A 20,637-nucleotide genomic window follows, 5' to 3' on the forward strand; every position below is an offset into this window, starting at 1 on the left:
TTCTGATTACGGGGCCGCTTCCTTAACCGCTAGGCCACCACTGCCTCTACTTGGGTGTCGTCTGCATTTTACTGCACGTATTCCCACATTTCAAATCGACTTCATAGAATGTTGTAGTCTATGGTGTCAACAGTGGCTCTAATGATCACTAGGATTTTGGACATGAATGGAAGGTTAGAGATAGGTCTGTAATTTGATTAAAAGTAGTTCTTTTCAGCAGTGTTTTTTAACAGCTGCCTTTAGACATAAAGAAACATCTAAGATCCATGGATGAGTTGATTAAGACCAGGAGAGGTTCACATAATGTAGGTAGCAGCTCCTTCAGTAGTCCAGCAGGTATCGGGTTGACGGCTTACTTGAGCAGACCAAGGCAACAACTTCAGAGAATGTAAAGAAATCAGGTGTAGGTTCAGACTGATCTGTGAGGTCATCCGGAAGATACGGATAACTTTGCTCATCCACAGGATTATTACACAAGATGTTCTGTCTCATCTGATTGTCATCCATAAAAGTGGTTCTTATGGAATGATCATCAGCTCTTGTTAGTCAGAATCAGAATCGTATTTATTGGCAAAGTAAGTGCAGCACATACAAGGAATTTGATTGGGGTAGATGGTGTCTCTCAAGTACAATGTAGGAAAAAACAACAACAACAACAACAAACAAACAAACAACAACAAACAAACAACAACAATGTGCAGGACGTGTGTAAGTTGTGGAATTTGTTTATAAATAATATATCTACTGAGTAGGAGTAAATATATGTAAGAATGTACATAAGTCTATACATAAATAGGCAAGAAACTGAATCCTATATACAAGTGAACATAAAGTGCATTGTGCAATGATGGAGGTGATTTACAGTATCAGCTGTTTAGGAGGGAGATGGCGAGGGGGAAGAAGCTGGTCCTGGTCTGCAGGCTTCTATAACAGGTCAAAGAGCCTGTGTCCAGGGTGTGAGGGATCTGAGATGATTTTCCCTGCCCTTCTCCTGGATCTGGAGAGGTACAGGTCCTGGATGGAGGGCAGGGGGGCAGCGGTGCAGTCTGATCCTGTCTCTTCTAGTGGCTGCTCCATACCAGGCGGTGATGGAGGAGCACAGGACAGACTCAATGACCGCAGTGTAGAACTGGATCAGCAGCTCTAGCCATGGTGACAAATAAGGTTCTTGTTTTCTTCTATTAAAGATGAGCATCTCTGGCAGAATGCTTCCAGTTTTCTGTTCCAATCTGTGTTAGTCCTGTTTTAGTTGACGGGTGTGGCTGTTGTACCATGGAGCCATGCCCCTTTTTAACTGGAGCGACCGTATCCAGGCTGTGTAGAAGTAAGACGTCCATGTTGTCAGTTACTTGCTGTAGGTCTTCGGCAGGTGGCCACAGGGATGGCAGGAGATGTAACTGGTATCTTTTACAATACAGCGTACATTAAACGTGACCAAGAAGTGGTCTGAAAGAACCGGAACATGAGGTTCTCAATTACATTACCAATACTGAGAAGAGGATCAAGAGTGCGTCTAACCAGATCTTGTCTTTATTACGTAATGTAAAAATAAAGCCTGTAATTGCCGTGTGATGTATGCAGTTATGAATGAAACTAGTTCACACAGATTTGTAAATCATATGATTTTTTTATTGGCAATATTTATTATTTTAAAATATAAATCCAACTTCAATTCAAGCGGCACATCCCAGGTGTGGCACTACGGACAGACGAAGGATCTCAGGTCACGTTCCAATTAATCATTAAAATCGGCGTTGGTCGGTGAAAGCCATTAACTGTTGATCCGCAGACAGTTCTTGACTTTTGTGCTTCTAATACTTTTCATAAAGCTGCTTTCCAGGGAAAGAATGACAAGTCTAAGGTTGTGAACACCATCCATACTGCATAATTTACTGTTGGATATCTATAATAAAAATGATAATGATTTAAATATATATAATAAAAACCAGCCCTCAGGCAGCTGAGGCTGCAGGTGAAAATCAATCTACAGTATGTTCATATCGCATACGCTGAAATAAAATGAGTTTTCCCTGATTTAGAAACAGGGACGCTTATCGACAGAGAAGCACTCTGGTCTAAGAAATCACCTGTACCTACTGGAAGTAAAAAAAAAAAAAATAATAATAATAATCCATGACCTGCAGCTTTGCTGTATATACTCGAACAAAAAAAGATAATAATTTACAAATAAAATTCTTTAATTTAGTGATCTACAGAAACCATATGAAACAAAGAAAAAACAGCTATGATTATTTTGGGTAATATACTTTTTCTCATCATTAGTTGAGTACCAAAAATATACAAACTGAGACACCCCCTTTAAATGACCCATATACAGCATAAATATTAAACTTGGAATGATTTTTAGACTAACATTATATATTTTGAAGGAAAAAAAAAAAAAAAGTACATACACTTGATTTTTTTCCTCAACAAGTCTAGTTGAATTTTATACTGAAAGTCCCTTTTCTCGTCTGCTGGTCAACACTCCTCTACTGAGCTGGATTATGGCAGCTGGCTTCACCCTCCATGTGAACAAGAAAATGGTTTGGCACTAGATTTGTTAGGACAGAGCGGATCCACATTCCCCACCACACCTTGAGATCAGCTCAGAATGGCCATGTACATTTTAGTCGTGTGAGTGTTTCAGTCAGAAAGGGTACGGCTAGGTGCTGGGGGCGGGGTTCAGAGGTGAGGCCCTTACAAGGCCTCAAACTCGTCAATCCTCTGCTTGGTGTTGCCCTGTCGGATCTGACGCAGGGTCTTGTACTTGTCACGGCCGGCGCGCACGTTCTCCGAGTGCAGCAGGTCGTTCTGGGTCTTCTTGGTGTCATCACGTGCGTACGCCAGCTCAGATGTCAGAGCCTGGAAGAAGGAGAGACACAGACCAGTCAGAACTGATGCCTTATCAGGTTCCAATCTAACCCAGGGTCAGGGTTCACCCCTGATTCACCCCTTTATTTATGGTTCAAGTTAGATGGGTGGCTACAGAGCATATATAAATAGGAATTCAAATACATTTAATAAAATAAAGAGCAAAAATAAAGATGAAACCCATGTGGACTGGATCTGACACAAAGCCAAACCATTTAAACAAACTAAATACAAATCAATAGTTAAAAGCTCATCGCAACGAATCTTGATAAAAACAAGACTGACCGAGGAAAGTGAAATGGTTTTCTGATTCTATAAAATTTACATTTGCAGCCTTAATACCAAACTTTGCATTAATCGCTTTTATTAATGTTATTAAAATTATAACAGTTATTCTACTTAATATTATGAATTACATTATGTAATATTTACTAGCATACTAACAAAAGCAACATAATATATTTATATTCATCCACGGGTGTGAGGATATTTAATAATTTTAAAAGTTGAAAACAGTGTAATGACAGGGCAAAACAACCATTGTTATTAATGTGATTTCTACTATTAGCAATGCTAATTAGCAATTATTATTATTAACTTTTATTTCGTTTTTTAGTAGTTATTTAGTACAAGTATAGTGGTTCTAAACAGGGTACACACCCCTATTAAAAACTGCTTTTTTTAAAATGAGATAAAAATGAGAATACGGGGAGTGTTGGCCTAAAGCTGCAGGTTCGAGTCCAATAACCAGCACTGAGTCAACCTCCCCCACAAACAAAAAAAATTAGACAATAAATCTTTTTAAACCTTTCACACCTTTAATGTGACCCACAACCTTTAAAATTACACCGTAAAACAAGTCTGTCATGGGGAAAAAAGAACAATGAACCAGTTGCATAAGTGTGCACACCCTAACACACACTAATCAAATTAACATTTTTGTCACGTACATAGTATGATCGTTTGTTGCACTTTTTTTTTTATTATCTAATTAGTATTCTTCGGTTCACACAGATTACCCCCAAATCAGGTTCAGCAGGATCCTTCCTGAACTTTAACTCTGTTAGCTCATACAGCCAAATCTGAAAGGTTTCAATCAGGAGAGGGGGGGGGGGGGGGGGGGGGGGGGTCCCCCACTTACTAGCAGCTCAGGGTTTTGTGTCCCTGAGCTGCACCAGTATTCACTATGCAATACGTAGTGAATTGTAAGTCGCTTTGGATAATGAAGTTTGATAAATGGCATAAATATAAGTGTATATTACACTAATACTAGTTTTGACAGTTTGCTGCTTCTGTTTTTATGTTGCCAATTTGCATTTACTCCAGGATGTTATGAAGGGTAACCAGATGAATTGCAAAGCCCCTTTTTGCCTGAAAATGAGCTTAATACATAAATAAATAAGTAAAATAATATTTGCACTGCCACCAGTGCAGAGATTGTTCAGGAATGGCAGCAGGCAGGTATGAGTGCATCTGCACGCACAGTGAGGCCTGGTGTCAAGAAGGGCAGAACAGAAGCCGCTTCTCTCCAAGAAAAACATGAAGGACAGACTGATATTCTGCAGAAAGTACAGGGATTGGACTTCTGAGGACTGGGGTAAAGTCATTTTCTCTGATGAAGCCCCTTTCCGATTGTTTGGGGCATCTGGAAAAATGACTGATGGTGGCGTCACCTTTACTTCTCCAGACAGTCTCGTGCCAACAGTAAAGCATCTTCAGACCATTCATGTGTGGGGCTGCTTCTCATCCTAGAGAGTGGGCTTACTAACAATTTTACCCCAGAACACGGCCGTGAATACAGCCACTTTGGTGAAGAACAATGCCTTTTCCAGCTTGATGGAGCACCGTGTCATAAGGCCAAAGTGGCTCGGGGAACAAAACACTGAAATTTTCAGTTCCTGGCCAGGAAACTCCCCGGACCTTAATCCAATTGAGAATTTGTGGTCAATCCTCAAGAGGTGGGTGGACAAACAAAACTCCAAGTACTGATTATGAAGGAATGGGTTGAAATCTGGGCCCAAATCCTGACTGAAAAGCAGAGTTTATAAAAAATAAAAAAAGGTACAACACTGCAAATATTATGGACTCTTTCCATAAACTTGGTGTAATTGTCAATAAAAGCCTTCAAAACAAATAGAATGCTTGTAATTATACTTCATTAACCACAGAACATTGTCTAAAAAACACTGAAGCAGCAAACTTTGACAAATACTGTTTTTCACTCTCAAAACTTGGCATTTACTGTACTTAATTTTAACTAGCATATCACAAGTTGAAATGGCCATGGCTTTAACATTGAACTGCCTGTAATTTGCTCGGAAACCCATTATTTTCTAAGGATTGCTTGATGCAAGAGTGGTGGTCAGCGTGGAATCCGAAACACTTGCCCGATCCATTCCGAGCATGCAAACACAACGGTTTGGGTTTTGTGCAGCGCGCCTTGTGCACGCACCTTGGCCAAACTTGCCAAGACTTGTGATGCATTTTAGCATGACCATTAGAATCAGTGCTCCTTCAAAACACACACACACACACACACACACACACACACACACACACACACACACACACACACACACACAAACCGGAAAGAGAGGGAAAGCTGATCTTATTAGTGTCTGGGTGTCCAGAGATCTACAACACAACATCATTGTCGACAGAAAAGCGTGCATATTTCGAGCTTGGCGCAATGACCAATACTGGCTTATTTTTGAAGGGAAATGCAAACCTTGCGGTGATCGCATGTTTGCTCAAGCTCAAGTCTGTGTGTAAGTGCGTATGTGACATTAACCTGGACTTGCATAGTCTGGACAATCACAGTTGTTGCTATTTATACAATTGCTTTAACTCAAATTGCTATTTCGATATATCATTCAGCCCTACAGTAGACAGTCATCAAAGAAAACAAAAACTAAAGAAATTAATTAAAAGAAAATTAAAAGATTTTAAAAAAATGAGCTGAAAAGGAGCCAGAGAGGCTGCCAAGAGACCTACAGCAACATTGAAGGAACTTCAGGCTTTTGGATTGTGTGCTGGTTGTGTTCTACACTTGAGGTAAGAGTTGCAAGAATGAATTTCTATCAAACATTCAGGCCTGGCTGCAATAAAAAAAAAAAAAAAAAAGCTATGAGGCCAATTCCAGATTTTAAGTTTGGTGCAAAAACAAGAAGCGTGTACACGTCTTCTATATCTGCTGCACCTCGGAAGTCAACGTCAAGACTAACACAAGAGCCAGCCAATGGAATTACAGGTTATTTGGAGATGATACAAGGTGATAAGGAGGAGCTTCAGGAATGCAGCTAGATGAGCTTTTCGTCTGGTTTTGCACTCAGCTTCCGCATGTAAAGATGGGATGATGGTGATCGGCACTGATTCCCTAACTCTACTGCTGTATATTACATGAGTGAACATATCAACATATTGAGTATGACGACATCTTACCAGCATCTTGCAGTTTCTAGAAAAACACACAAACTACACTCCCCTACACTTCTTTGCAGGATTTAACTTGCCTGTGTGTGTATTCCGGTATTTGGTTTTGCAGAATGAATAAATTGATTTTCTCACCAGCAGCTGCTTCTGCACGCGCTCGTTTTTCTCAGCCTCTGTGAGGCGCTGCTCCTCGTGCCGGTGGTCACTGATGCCCTCGGTCTGCAGCTCGGCGCTGTAGGTGCTGTTGTTCTCCTCGCTGTCCTCCTGCTCCATCTCGTCCATCTGCTCATATGCTGGTGGAGGGGGAGGCAGCGGCGGAGCAGTCATCACCAGGTGCAGCTCCTCCCGCGTTTTCAGCAGATCCTCCTGAGCCTCCTGGGCCTGAGAGCGAGAAACCAAGATGAGGATTAGGCCCACAGAGTGAGTGTGTGTGTGTGTGTGTGTGTGTGTGTGTGTCCACAGCACACTGGGGACTCACCCTGTGCTGCCATGTGTTTGCCTCCTCCTCCTTGTGTTTCTTGGCATCCTCCAGCAAGGCAATCCGAGCGGTGTGTTCTGCCAGTTCAGCAGCCTGTGTGTGTGTGTGTGTGTGTGTGTGTGTGTGTGTGTGTGTGTGATGCAGACAGGCATTTCGGAAAAACAAAGCACAGGCTCATTTTAAAACTCAAGAAATGTGAACTGGAAACAGTAGGAACACAGGGAACCATCTTTTAGACAGTTGCACTCGTTATTGGTCTATTTGCATAGCCATGTCTCCTCTTCAAGTTGTCCTATATTGAATTGTATTGTCTCCTCTATCACACAATTCTGCTGTAATACTATTTCAACCCTCTCTGTACTTGTATATGAAACATACTTCAATTAATATAATTAATCCAGACTTTTTTTAAATCATTGTTTAAAATGATTTACTAATCATTGTTAAAATATTTAGTAAAGTAAAAAAAATTATGACCGAATTAAACAAAACATTACCATAATGTATTAAATCACAATCATTATTAATAGGAGTAGGAATACTAGTTGCAGCAAAAACATATTTACATAACTATATATATTCTAATCATGTGTATTTCAGTTTGTCTTTGTTAATAAATCTGCAAAAATGTCAACAATTCTGTGTTTTTCTGCTGCTGTTTGTACATTAATGAGGAAAAAATGAACTTAAATCAATTTAGTAAATTTTTGGGGGGTCTGAGTACTTTTATATCTTACAAGTACATGTTTGTTTTATTAAGCTTAAACGGTCTTGTCTGAATGTGTGGTGCTAGATTACACTCACCAGCTGCTCCTGGCTCTTCATCTGGTCCTCGGCCTGCTTGGCCAGTTCCTCCTTGGCCAGCAGGGCGGCCTGGCGCTCCGCCTCCAGCCTCACCGCCTCGTCCTGAGCCCGACGCCGCTCGCTCTCCAGCTGCATGGCTCTCTGCATCTGCTCATGCAGGTCTGCCCCACGGAGAACACATCATGAGTACAATCACGACATCTTCTACATATCTCCATTCACAAACGTGGTCATCCCTACTCGCACCTTTCTCAGCCTTCTTGGTCTTTTCCTCGAAATGGTAGAGTCTCATCATCAGCTCCTGCTTCTCCCGCTCCATCTGTTCCTTCTCTCTTTCGATGGCCTCTCTTTTCTTCTTCTCGTTCTCCAGCTGGGCTCTGCAGATAAGGGTCGGGAGGGGAGACACAAAGAGAGGCTTCCGAACATGCTAATACGGCCATAAAGATACCACGCCAGCAGGACAATGCCGAGGCAGGATACGGCAGGACCATCACGCCAGGTCCCTACTTCAGACCACACTGAACCAAACCCCCTGATAAGAGGCAGGTTGGGAGGAGAGCTGAGACCAGTTATCTGGCTTCAGCCAATGGTGCGAGACACGGCTGAAAATTCCGCAATGTGCCACTGAGCCGCTAAATACGCACTCATACCGTAAACCGCATATAAATAACAATATTTTCCCATTTCGTTACTGACCACATCAATTCTCACCTCTCCATCTGCTTCAGGTGCTTCTCCTCGCGGGCCTGGGCCTTCATCTGCTGCACCTCGATGGTGTCGGGTTTCCTGCGCCGCATGTAAAGCTCGTGGTTGCCCATGCACAGCTGCAGGACGCGCTTGTTGATGCGCAATCGAGGGCGTAGAAGACAAAATCCTAACAGAAAAATACCATTTGCACTTAACCAGAGGAGGAAGAGGCCAGCCACCCAGTTCTGCCTCAAACATCTCAACCATCTTCAGGCTATGCTGGCTTCTCCAAACAGGGAGTTTGTGGCCTCTGGTTTTTGCTGATAAATGTATGTATTTTTGCAGGTTAATGGCCTGCCGGCCGCATCATTATGGACCTTCACTTGTGTCGAGGATTGGGCCATGTGTGACCGTCCATTCTCCGGTGCTGGTCAACTGCTTTGGGGCCTACCAGGATCCTTTATGGTGATTGTGAACGTGAGGGTGAAGTGATGGTCACTGTGATTCACTGCAGCACAGCACACGGTGACACAGTGAAATGAGTCCTCAGCATGTGTCCTACCGTGGTACTCAGTGGTACCATGAAGGTTCAGGATTCAAACCAGCAACCTTATGATTACGGGTCCGATTCCATAGCTGCTAGGACACCACTGCCCCATGGTGCACTACTAGAGGCTCAATGCTGCCACGTTCAAAGACAGAAAATCTTTCTCCCAGGAGGTCATGACAGTATGAATCTCTGAGAGAAAGAAGATATTTGCACAGATTCTGCCATTTACAAGATTATGGTACTAAACTTTTGCTCTGCTGATGAACTGCCTGTTTGAGATTAAATGCTGATTTCAATTCATTTTCTACTCCCCCGTTTTTGCATTTTGAACCCGGTTATGATCCACCCGTGCAAAATGAAAATAATGCTCAGGAGTTTAATTCTAGCTGCCATCCATTTTATGTTGACACTGTCACCAATGTTCTTTTACAGGTAGATTCTGGGTGTCACTCACTGGGGCCTTTTTGTCAATAGGCTTGATGACAAACTTCTTGTCGTTGAAGGAGATGTTCCTGATCTCGCTCCAGGGGAAGCCGATTTTTGGCGTCAGTCTGGGAAGACAGCAGAGAGCAGTGTTGAGAATTAAAGCAAATTGTACATCTGAAATTAGACCTTACATGGAGGAAGATGTAATTACATATTTATTAACAAAGGCTAGGACTGGGCCCATACTGGACTCTTCAATATTTACTATTGAAACACAAAATACAGGCATATTGGTCTTGTGTAAATGATATTGCAACAGAATTCACAAAGGGATTGTTTATGGATATACTTTTCCATGAGATTACACTGTGTGAACCAATCCAATCAGTTACTGTTAGATATAAAAATGGGATTATATTGATATTGTGAAAGGTATGAATAAAATGAATATGAATAAAAATGTATTTAAATGATACCAATGATCTGTTTGACCCTGTATGGAGTAAATAGTTGGGTTAAAACCACATGAATGATCTGAATGACACGGCAAGTCGTTTCCTCCCGTCCAACATCACCCGGCTCTTCCCACCTCTGATTCATACCGCCATGTGAGTAAACACCGCATTTGGTCGCATGTTTGAAGAGCTTAGTCACCGGCCAGCGCATCAAAGGAGCGAAACCGGGCCGTTTAATTGGCCAAGCACTAAAGAATGCGCGTCATTCAACAGTGGTGTGGGTAGGGCCTGAGAGGACTGCTCCACCTGCACTCGGGGCAAATTCGGTGCTAGGTGGCGATGTGGCGATATGGCGTTACTGCCCTCGGGCGTGGCGCTGAAGCCAAACACAATGCACTGCGATCCCACCTTATATGAGGAATCACCAAGTCGCACTTGACCTGATCTAGTTCTGAGAGTATGGTCTGATCGATACCTCCCTGATTTACTGCATGCAGGGAGAACTACTCCTGGCACTTCCGCCCATGTTTGCTGTGTGGGGTTAGCCAACACTAGAGGTGGAAAGCAGCACAGGGCAGAGGAGATGTCATATTGTGGAACCCTGCTGACTGTGTTACAGAATACGGCACCCGAGGAGGAGATGCTACAACCGCTCTGTCTCCCTTGTGGAGGTCAGGTTAGGCATGCATTCTTAAGTGCTGCACGGCTTGTAAAACCAGTCTACGTCACCATGGTTAAAGCAGAGGGCACTTTGGGAGTCACTTCACCTTCAGTAACAATGCAAACACACAACATATTGGTGTTAGCACCAATGGTAATAATGTCTTATCCATTTGTATACCCGCATTATAATTGTGTGATAGTCCTAAACTAGTAAGCTTTTTAAATCTTTATTTTGCAACTTTTTACGCTAGAAGATATGTTTATTAATACACGAATACAAAAAATAAATACAATGATGCGTGCCTGTAAAAATGGGGTTTGGGCTGTGAAACCATAACCTGCTGCAAAATACCTGGTGCAAAGACCGAAAAACTCACTTGTCATTCTTCTCATAGATGTTTAGGCCGAGAGCATCCACGCCCAAATACAGCTCTGTTCCCTTCTTGTTCTTAATTTCAAAGTAGTTGACACCATACATTTCTAGGTCCTGTGCAATCTTCAAATACTCCATCATGGCATCCTCTCTGGAGTGAGAGAGAGAGAGAGAGACCAGAATAAATCCACCTATACCACCAGTCAGATTAGGTTAATCCTCCTGTAGAACTCACTTCAGCATCCCCTGATGCTCCTCGTGCCAAACCTGGATTCGCTCCTCCCACTGGTCTTGGACAACTTGTGCTGCTCCAGAACACTGGAGGATGAAATAAGGTGAAGAATAAATGAGTTTTGGAACGTGGCGATGTAGATTATGCTGGTCTCAGGGTGTTACAAGCTTGCCATGATTTTTACACCCAAATAGCCTTCAGTCATATTACTAATATAATCATATTTGAGTCCCACCCACCGTTGAGGGAGCAAGCGATCGGAGGTGAGGTAGCCGGGCTTGTGTATGTCTTTGGTAAAGTCTCCGAACTTAGCCTGCACCGAGTACGAAGCCAGGAGCACGGCCGTCTCAGGGGGGCAGTACACCTCGTCGCTCAAGATGCTCTCCTTCACCTGCATGAAGAAGAGCTTCTGTGTGATCTCCTGGATCAGCTCCTCTGACACATCTTCTGGGAAGAACTTGGCACGAAACTTGAACTGCAGCGGGTTCTCCTTCTTCACATCCTGAGAGGAGACCTGTGCATCAGACAAGAGAAGGTTGAGACTTATCTGCTTCTCCAAATTTTTGTTTCCACTCTCAAAAAAGTACGCTTAAGACTAGAATTAAATGGCAAACAGGCATAAGAACAGAATGTGTTTGTATTATATACCTCTTCTATTTTCAACTGAGACACTATCTGGTAAAGTCCCACACACAGTAGCAATTGTCAAGTGCACTTTATTACACAGTCCCCTAGTCAAACACAGACAGTGTTAAATTATAGGGTGGTACCCAATGTGAACCAAAAGACCCGGGTTCAAATCCCACTTACTATCATTGTGTCCCTGAGCAGGACACGTAACCCTGAGTGTCTCCAGGGGGGGGACTGTCCCTGTAACTACTGATTGTAAGTCGCTCTGGATAAGGGAGTCTAATAAATACTGTAAATGTAAATTCACACTAGTGCCACTGTAGCCCCAATATACCACTATTACCGCACATTTCAGTATCGGTCGAACAGTGTAACCGTCTGCCGCTGCTTCTGTTTGTTCTCTCCGAGACACGGAATCAAGCGCACAGACTACTGGCAGACTCCAGTGAGAAGACCAGCAGATAAATCCATAGCATGAAACGAACCAGTGGGTAACCATAGCCACCTCCAACACCTAAAGCTTCAGGGAACTTCATTATAAAAGGTCACACACTGGACAAACCTACTCTGCACTGTCCAGGACAGATGCTCTATACTACACTTTGGACTATTCCACCACTACAACGGTTTTTCTCTTCTTGGACAAGTCATCCCCAACCCTGGAAGGGAATCTGCTCTGTATCGCACCTTTCTTGTGTGGAGTTTTTCCTTGTGTGCAGAAGGGTCAAGTGTGGGGGTGTATATGATTATAGGCTCTATAAGAAATAAATGTTGCTGTTAAATTAATCTCGTTTGCTGGTGCCTTCTGTAGCCAGGAACTGGAAGAGTGATATATGAGAATGTGATGAAACGTGTGTGTTTATCCAGTTCATGTCACGGAATTATGTTGAACAGCACAATGTCAGCATACAATGTTGTAGCCAATGTTGTAGACAGTAACAATAGACTACAATGCAACAGCATTCGGACCAACTGGACATTACTGGCATTTTTAAGAGGTGCCATGCTCCATTCCAGGCAGTGCTGCAAGACAGAAACTGAGATCGGCAGTCGACACTCCAACTGCACCCAAAAAACCCATCAACATTCAACACAGTCAGAGTCAAGAATAGTGCGACCGGGTCGTAACAGAGAGAAGGGCCACTGACCAGGAAGAATTCAGTTCCGTGCTGAAAATTGTACAATTTCATATCAACATAATGCTGACATGAAACATGCGGATAACACTGCTGGTGATTCTGTCCTGGAGGCTATTCCACAAAACAAGATTTAGGCTTAACCCCACTGCTGTCCAGTTGGATTGTTCTTTACCTCTTCACCTATTTGCCAGTCTTGACTAATCCAGCTGACTGAGAAATCTATCGGTCTATGAAAAAGGCTTAAAAAGGGCACCTTTTTGTCCAGCTTGAGCCATGTGAGATAACCTTTGCCGTCCATGTACTGCAGGCCGAAGTACCAGACTTCCCGTAATCCAATGGTCTTCACCACCTGTTAACAGATATACAGAATTATAGCAACGGTCTTCAGTCTGGCAAAATGTGGACATTGTTGGAACATGTTTCACGTTACTGCACACACTGATTAGTGTAAAAATGCCTGACTTCCCAGGGCTAGGTGAGGTTTGCCTCCATTTCCAGGAGGAAAAGTAATGAGAACCAATAAGGGGCCAGAACCCACCAGAAGGAGATATTTATCCACAGTTTATATCCAGTTTAGATCAAGCTATGGGAAAAACAAAATTTTAGACTGATCACTAAACCAGTGGTGGCCTAGTAAGGAAGTGGACTCATAACCAAAGGTGCCACTGAGGTCCCCTTGATCAAGGTACCGTCCCCACACACTGCTCCCCAGGCACCTTTCATGGCTGCCCACTGCTCACTAATGGCGATGATTAAATACAGAGGACAAATAAAGCTGGGTGACCAATCTCTAAAACTATTAGAAACTACCATAAAATGAAAGAACCATTGAAAGTTAAGAACTTGTATTAATATAGCATTCAGAAGTCCTTTTCATTCCATTTCTAGCCATTTTAATTATAGATAACAAAAAATAATTATGTCTGAGGAGGACATTTCTAAATAGGATTCATATAAATCTGACATGAGGACAGTGTTGATGGACCTGGGAACCAACTTGTCATTGAGTGCTGTGTTAGTGTTACAAATAAATCAGAAAATGTGAATAAAAACAAGTAACTTCTGATAAGTCGCTCGGGATGAGGGCGTAAAGAAGTGGAAAAATGGCTATTATTAAAACCAAATGTAATTTATTAGAATCATATTGCAGTCATTGGATTTCCATGTCAGATTGTGCGGACTGCACATGCACCTACACTTTAAATGGACTGATTTATGGAGGCCAAGTCGAGGGAGAAATTACAGCAGACGCATCCCCCAGACAGATACCTAATATGGCAGCTCAACCTGAATGCTGCTACAGAGCTGAAAAGAGGCTTTTTCTGAAACCCCGGCCTCACCTGGAGTTAAATTCAACACGGTACTGGACACAAACAGCCCATTCATCCTTTTTTTGCCCTGGGCTTGACTCCGACGTTGAGGTGGGGAGGGGTTTAAATGCACGGTATGAAAAGGACTGTGGAATTTCAGCCATATTCATGCTTGCTCCAGTGATTGGCAGCTAATGGCGGCAGGAACGACAATAATATCCTTCCTTCTCCTTCAGTTCATTTTTCCTAAACTACTAAACGGCCATGCTGCTTTCTTTCCCACCCATTACATTAACCCTTTCATCCACGTGGTAACGGGATGTTTCCAGCGCGAGGCCAGGACACACCCATGTTTACAGAGCAGGAACGCCAAAGTCTAGATTTAAGTGCGAAAAGTCTTAGACACACAGACAGACAAATAAATATTAACTTGCAAATCCAGCCGTGGAGCTTTTAAAGCTGGAGTGCGCGGGCGGGGTCAGCGGTTCTTCTCAGCATTACTCAGCACTTCACTTCCACTGTGGTGTGTGGTTGCACGGCTCATGATACGTACGTGTGCATGCCGTAATGGATTACTTCCGGGAGCGGTTGGTAATTAAATTAGGTCACAGGCTGCTGGGGATCTAAATCAAGATGTCACCTGTCATCAGCGCTGAGTGTTGTGAGTTGACTGGTGACCTAGAAATTCTGGTTTTTCCCATGGCAGCAGTGTGGCATGGGAGAGGGCGCTGCCATCACAAAATACAGGCAGCATGAAGGATGGTTCAAGAACCGGATCAGTAGCAGTTGGCCTTCCCATGATCACGTAAAAGACTGAGACTTGTCTGTGGCTACATGGCAAACTGTGAGGACCATCTACACGTGGATCAGGTCAGATGGGCCAGCCAGACTACATGCCTCATTATAAACACTTTATTTGTGGCTGTTACAACAACAAAGACCGAAAATCTGGTCCCGTGATGTCGTAACTGGTAACAATTTCAGTGTATACATGCTCAGGGGTTAAAATGGAGGAGTGCTGCAAGTGGCGGTTCAAGGCCACACTTTAGTTCCAGGGTTTCTAGTTATGGTAAATCAGTGCAGTATTATGCTCAGTTCTGCACCTGAAGATGTTCACCACGCCTTGCTTACAAACTTGTTCTACAGGAAGTGGTTTGTGCAGGAAAAGATACAGGGGTTTGTCGGTCATAACTGAGCCAGGCCTGTGACGCAACAGAAAGGTACCTCTGGAGAAAATACACCACGAACATCTCCGTTTGGTCCCTGTGCTTGCAGGGCTGGATTTTGCTCCTTCAACTGTTTGCTTTAGATTGGTCTGTGTGGGAGGAGCTTGCAGGAATTGCTGACTCCACCTCCTTCAGTGTGTTTGGTCCCTGCCTTTGCTGGCACATGGCCAAGACGATTACACCTATATCTGACGTAACCCTGACCATGAAATGACTGAACCCCCACCTGTTATCCATTTTGCGGGGTGGGGTTACACAGTCCAGCCAGTCTGAGCTCAATCACCATGCCGTCTGTTCTTCGTGCCGTTTTATTTTCAGTAGCTCATATTCATCTCATTTTGAGAATAAGGGGATCAAACGCAAACAGTTCAACATTCTCCTCATTTCGACCCAACGTGTGTTCAATAAACCCTTCATCCCTGGTGGTCCATCGTCGCCCCCTCAACACCTCGGTGTTCAGGGCAATTTCAGATTTTCCTACACCAACAAATAAACCTCCGGCCCCATATTTTGTGGTGTGATTAAACTGTGACTCCACCTCCTGCATTGTGATTTTATCCTACAAAGTCCTGCACACGTCCACATGGCATGGCTTCCTGTTATGTTGGCAGTGCATCGCCACTATTTCTTTAGACAGGAATGTGACAGTCTCACGGCAATCATTACATTCCTCCTGCATAGGATCATTACGTTGCCGTCAACCCTGTTCGCCTGGTTTCATAGCCCCGACCCATTACGCACGTCACCAAGTTCTCCACATTCCACAGAGTAAAAAGAACCAGCTTTTATTGGGATGTAAAGTAGGGCTACACCCCCATGATGCCTCGTGCTGCATGGAGTAGTGGAATAACTGTGGACCGAGTCTCACCCACAACGGCAGCAAGTCACGTTCTGAAAGGACCTGCAGCGACTGACCTGGTCAAAGAGCTGCTTGCCCGTTGTGCTGGGCTGGACGGCAAACTCCAGCTCAGCGTCCATGGTGGTGACGCGGACATTCACCTGAAAAGTGAAGACATGCTGCAGTTAAAAATATGCATCAGAAAAATCCGAAAAATCGAGTTAAAATATAGCTTGGAGTCAAAAGTTGAACTAAACGATGACTAAAACTAATCAGCAGCTAAGTCAACATGTGGATATTTGCAGTTTCGTTTGTGCGCGTGAAATGCAGAAGCGCACCAACTCGGACTCTGCAGGAAGTGCGGAGCAAATGAATTCTGCAGGTTAATGTTTGACGGGCTGCTTTATGGGCCACAGCATCCCACTCGGAGTTCCAGAGCCGCAGATGTGAGGAGAACACCTTTATCACCACACAGTAGCTTGGCACCGGCAGTCTGTAGATAACCCCCGTCTAGGAGATCAACTGCATATTATCACACCACAGCCTGGGTGGATACACAAACTGGTGTGTGTGTGTGTGTGTGTGTGTGTGTGTGTTAAAATAATGCCTAAAATAATGCCTAAATGCCTAAAAATACTAATTGAAAAAAAAGGACTCATGCTGGTATGTTATTCATAAAGCTGAAGCTCAGCATGAATAGCAATACAATACACAGACCAATACTAAAATGCAAAAATATACCATGTACAGTACCATGGACACCTTCTCGTTCAACGTGTTTTCTTTATTTTCATGACCATTTACGTTGGTAGATTCTCACTGAAGGCATCAAAACTATGAATGAACACATGTGGAGTTCTGTACTTAACAAAAAGTGGAGACCTGGACTCCACAGTCACCGGACCTGAACCCAGTCCAGATGGTTTGGGGTGAGCTGGACCAACAAGTGCTAAACACCTCTGGGAACTCCTTCAAGACTGTTGGTGAAGCATTTCAGGTGACGACCTCTTGAAGCTCATGGAGAGAATGCCAAGAGTGTGTAAAGCAGTAATCAGAGCAAAGAAACTAGAATATAAAACATGTTTTCACTTATTTCACCTTTTTTTGTTAAGTACAGAACTCCACATGTGTTCATTCATAGTTTTGATGCCTTCAGTGAGAATCCCAACAATGGTCATGAAGATAAAGAAAACACGTTGAATGAGGAGGTGTGTTGGCCTGTTTCTGTCTGTGTGTGTTGTGGGTGTATTATATATATATATATTATATAAAAATCAGGCGACAATTGCCTAGCAACTGCTTTCAACATAGCTAACTAATCTGATTTCTGAATTGTAATTAAAACAAAGTTTCAACTTTAACTGCATCTCACATGCTCAAAAAGTCCTGATTATTAACAATAATAATAACAGCGTTTTTTCAGGCGGGTGCTGCTGCACACATGTTCGTGTTGAGAATGTGGAGACAGCTCAGCCAGTTCTACCAGGTTCTACATGCTCACCCGTCATGAAGTCCCCCTGCAGACGCTGATACTGTACAGGTGCTTCCTGTTCTCCATCCATCCATCTTTCATCCCAGTTCATTCATCCCCTCATCAGGATGATGCGCAGTGTGACACGCGCCACGCCCATCAGAGATGGCGGAGAACATGGACCTTACAGTTGCTGGGAAACTATATACAACAGCTGGAAAATACCAAGGGGGCGTGTGGATGGAGGACTGAAAGGAATCTTTGTTTGCGCCATGCCAGTGGTGGCCCCTCCAGCCCCGGTGTGCATTTTAATGGCCCCCTGTCCCATTCAGGGCTCTACAAACATTTTGCACTGGTGCACCAAATGTTCGATGGCATCGCATTTAACAGGCTCCATACAGGCAACTTGGAAACGTTCACCAGCAGGCTGGTTCATTCTACAAGAAAGGCCACTTACTGGGAAACGAAATGAATTTAATAAAAAGAAGATCTAAAAGTGCAATTGATTTAAGGGCTTTACATTGATATCATCGTTGGCCTGATTGATGATGCTGCGTGGAACGTAAATGAACAGTCAGGTGATTGGTTTCCATTAGCACTGAAATGGATGGCGAGGCGGTGAAACCGACGTTAGCTTCTGGTCGTGAGGGTTTGACCGTGAAAAATGAAGCGTTTTGGTACAGTCATCCGCCGCCAATTAATGTCGGGTTTGGGTCCAACTTTGAAGGACTGATTTTAAGCGGTAAACCCGTTGGCAACATCCACTCTGTCTATCAGACTGGTCCAGGCAACTGCCCTCTCTGTCGGAACATACAGGAATATCTTGGCCCCTCCCTTCGCAGCTCTGGTTGGTTCAGAATATGAAATGGACCTAATGTATGTCTGTTGCTCGAACCACAGGGAGTTTACGGAGAAATTATTCCCCACGAACAGCTGGTGGCAGCCGGAGCGACTTTTTACTGTCAGTCAGTATATAGAAATGACTACGGTGACGTTTCATGACTGTCACTGCTCATAATTTACAACCATCAGCTCTTCATAATCGCACAGAAAGACAGGGATCAAGAGCTGAATTCACTTCAGTTTGACCTCTGTGGGCCCCGGCCTGAGAGACGGTTATTCCACGTATTGATATATAGACAGCATGCGCTTGTGACAGCATGATATTGTATAAAAGTTCCATAACCCTTCACAAAAATTATTCAAAAAGGTAGTGAATGAGTTATCAATTATTCATAGGAACACCGGATAACAATAGGCTCAGACAAAGAGAGGTAACGCCCAAACAACACACCTTGGTATGGAAAAAAAAAATAAAAGGGAACGTCAGCGTGGAGGACACTGGACTTATCCAAGGCCATCGTCCTCGAGACAATATGTCTCACTCAGTCCTCAAAAAGGAACAGGGTCACACCAATAGCCAATATCGTCCTTTTCCTGTTCACATCCCAGCTGGCAAAGCCACGCCTACGCTGGAGGAAGCGATTACAACTCATTCAAATTCACCAAAGTCTTCTGGTGCTCATATTTTATGAAAGGGCTTCCACCACATGACTCGTAGCAGCACTTCAACAGTCAGGGACCTCAAAGCAGCCCTCTGTCCTCATGACGGATGCCCACCATTGAGCGTGACCGGTCACGGGAACAGTGACACTCCTGACAACCCTGAGGGAAACATGCCTTAATGGCCACTTCTTCAGATCATCCGCAGAACAAGCTCTCATGCTGAAGGTGTCCACAAGTCCGCCATTCATTCACACGAGAGGAGATTTTAACACGTTGTACTTACTGGTTTTGGCATTTTGAATCCCCCGAGATGAGCCTTCAGGCAGACGGCGACAAGTGTCCTCCGTTGTCCCCAGCTGCGCTGAGACAAGACAAACGGGTGTGAAAATCAGTTCCACGCACTCGGGAGGCGAGGAGCCAAACACTGGGACAAAACACGGGGACAAAAGCGACATTAACCCTTCTGTCCCCACCCAGGAAACGTAACCTGGTTTAATCCGCGCAGCTCTACCTGCCGCGCTAACCACAAACTTCCCACAGCCAAGGAAGGAAGGAAGGAAAGAAAAGAAGAAGAAAGAAAGAAAGGAAAGAAAGAAAGAAAGAAAGAAGAAAGAAAGAGAAGAAAGAAAGAAAGAGAAGAAAAAAGAGAAAGAAAGAAAGAAAAAGAAGAAAGAGAAAAGAAAGAAGAAAGAAGAAAGAAAGAAAGACTTACTCGACACCTGTTGGCAGCGAAGAGAAGCCGCTCCGTGACGATTCCCCGAGCAGGTGGCGCAATATGGCGGCCCGGACCGACACGGCGACACTCCCAGGCGGGGGCAGGACCTGCGCTCTCCCTTCAGCCCGAGAAAACCTCCTCGACAGCCCCGGTATCGGTGTCGTTCGGGAGACGAATATGTTATTAATGGTCTTGACCTATAAATCGCTCATTCATTTTTGGGCGGAGTGGGCGGGGCGGGGGCGGGGCGCCGCCGCGGAGCGACTCAATCGCCGCGGCGGATTAAAATAGACCCGTATATATCCATCCGAGGCGTAGCCGCACTGAATAATACACCTGCAACCAGCCGCAGACATGTCACCTACACATCTAAAACACAGCTAAATATGTGGAGAATGATTATTATTATAATAAGAGCAACGTAGAAAGCTGTTTTGGGGAAGTGTCGCCTGGACATTGAATGGCCGTGCAGGGGACAGTGTCTGGACTGCAGCACGACAGCGCCCTCTCGTGTCTCAGTGACAAATGCACATTGTGGTGGTGGACACTATGTACTTAAATACTGACTGGAACTACAGCAATAATTACAAACAATTAGCTGCAACGTGTACATTTTCAGATATGTATATAAAAATACATAATCAGTTTCAGCCACACAGCCATAAATAAAACCATCCATTTATTTATAAACTGTGTCCTTCTTGTACTCTTGGAAGAATCGTCCTTTTTAGGGCCTGATGAGTACTGACTGTTGATCTGAGAATTTTATATCCATTGATGAGGGGCCAAGTTTATTGATCCCACCATCGTACATGTAGGGGATGCTAT

General features: G+C 43.9%; 1 pseudogene; it reads right to left on the reverse strand.

Moving 5' to 3' along the window:
* Positions 1–1,607: 1,607 nt before the first annotated feature.
* On the reverse strand, positions 1,608–19,936 carry LOC114803435 (ezrin-like; annotated as a pseudogene).
* Positions 19,937–20,637: the final 701 nt, after the last annotated feature.

This window comes from Denticeps clupeoides, chromosome 14 (genome assembly GCF_900700375.1).
Source record: "Denticeps clupeoides chromosome 14, fDenClu1.1, whole genome shotgun sequence".
NCBI lineage: Eukaryota > Metazoa > Chordata > Actinopteri > Clupeiformes > Denticipitidae > Denticeps > Denticeps clupeoides.